Below are 1,911 nucleotides of genomic sequence, written 5' to 3'. Positions count from 1 at the left end.
TCCCTTTCCCTCTCCTTCTTCCTCTCCCTCTTCCTCTCCCTCTCCCTCTTGTTCTCCCTCTCCCTCTCCCTCTCTCTCCCTCTCTCTCTTCTCATTTGACTCAACATTTCATTGTTGAGTCATACATGAACCAGGGGATGAATGAATTTTGAAAAACGTGCATCAGATTGAAGCTTTTAGATTAGATTAGAAACTGATGCTTAAAAAATTGAAGACTTTTTTTTAATATCTGAAAATGAGTGAACGAGATATGAGAGCTGTCTGAAATGTCATGAAGAGATTGGGAAAATGACTCTTCTGAGCTTATGGTGTGAAGTGGTGGTATGAAAAAACTATACTGGATTTTGCTTGTACCCTGCTATGCCTAGTTCATTCAATAAACTAGTTTATGTAAGGCAATACTAAATGTATCGTCAAGGTTCAATGAATGGTACCATATAGGAGAAAGCAATTAACTCTCCTAGGAAAGCCAGAGGAATTGGTGCTACCTGGCAGGGAGCAAGGGTTTTGCTCAGGAAAGATGAAGTCGGAGTCCTGCACAGTAACAGGGAATAGCATACACAAAGGTCTGAAATGTACATGGGGAGCAGCATGTGGCTTAGCATGTCTCAATCATTATTAACCACTTTTTTGTGGGAAGAAAAAAGAGATATATATTTAGGACCCTACTTAGAAAATGACTTTTTCTCTGAAAATGACTTACAGAGCCATATTTTATTGTAGGGTCATATTTACTTTAAAAATAATCACTGTGTGTCTTAGAAAAGTATACTGTAAGTTCAAGGCTTGCTTGAGCTATAGAGATTGTTTTTTATTTTTCAAGTGACAAACAAGAATATCCCTTCCCTCCATCAAAGATAACCATTCCACCACCACCACCACCACCACCACCACCACCACCACCACCACCACCAAAACGCCCTACATCACAATGTGCTGGGGAAATTGGTGACGTTCATGGTGACTGTGAAGTAATGCCAGGTTAAGACTAACCCAGTCAAGGAAAGCTCTTGATTACCTATGGAAACCTGATTATAATAACAAATTGATTTACTTTTAAGAACATTGTGGACAAATATACAAGAATTCCCAGCCTGAGTCATGGCTTGGATATGGGCTTGCCCAGGCTTATACTAATGCAGTGTTTATTCAGGTATAAGTCTTCTAACCCTCATCCTGTAAGGATTGTCTAAAGAGAAGTTATCAGAAGGTAGTGCTTCTTAACCCAAGGTTCATGAATAGAATTCATGGGAACCATGAATATGCTTGAAACTCAGCATTTACCCCAATTATGTACATAGGCAGCAAATCACAATAATGCTAGCATATTTATGAATCTGTCATGAGTAGAAACCATAGATATTTGCATATCTTATTATATTTAGATATATCAAACATTATTTATTCATATACTATTTAATTGTCATGTTAGAAATGATGTTTAATATGTTTGTTTGTTTAATATGTTTAAATGATTGTTTACTATGTTATTATGAAGCACTTGCATTATCCTATAAAATTTTGGTTTAAAAGTAGATCAACTACTATATTAAACATGACTGGCTTCCTTTGTAGTCTTATGCGTTTTGTTCAAAAATATTACTCTAACTCTGGGATAGAAGTTTCACAGACTGCTACAGGGACACATGGTTTACAGAAAGGTCAAAGCTTCATGTTTAAGGAAAACATAATCTCTCAAGTTTGTCTCCTTGATCACTTATATGTGAGACCAAGTGGCGTCTATAACTTCTGTTTACTGTTTTCATGTCACTCTTCTTTCATGGAAAGACATAGTAGAGTATAAGGAGCATTCTCTCTTACTTTTCAGCATAGCTCAATGGTGCCACGCCTTAAAGATGGCGCTGGTTTCCACCTTCACCCGGCCTGATGGCGGGTACTCTCTGTGCCTTA

This window comes from Grammomys surdaster, unplaced genomic scaffold, assembly GCF_004785775.1.
Source record: "Grammomys surdaster isolate TR1022 unplaced genomic scaffold, NIH_TR_1.0 60, whole genome shotgun sequence".
NCBI lineage: Eukaryota > Metazoa > Chordata > Mammalia > Rodentia > Muridae > Grammomys > Grammomys surdaster.
This window is presented reverse-complemented; position numbering follows the sequence as displayed.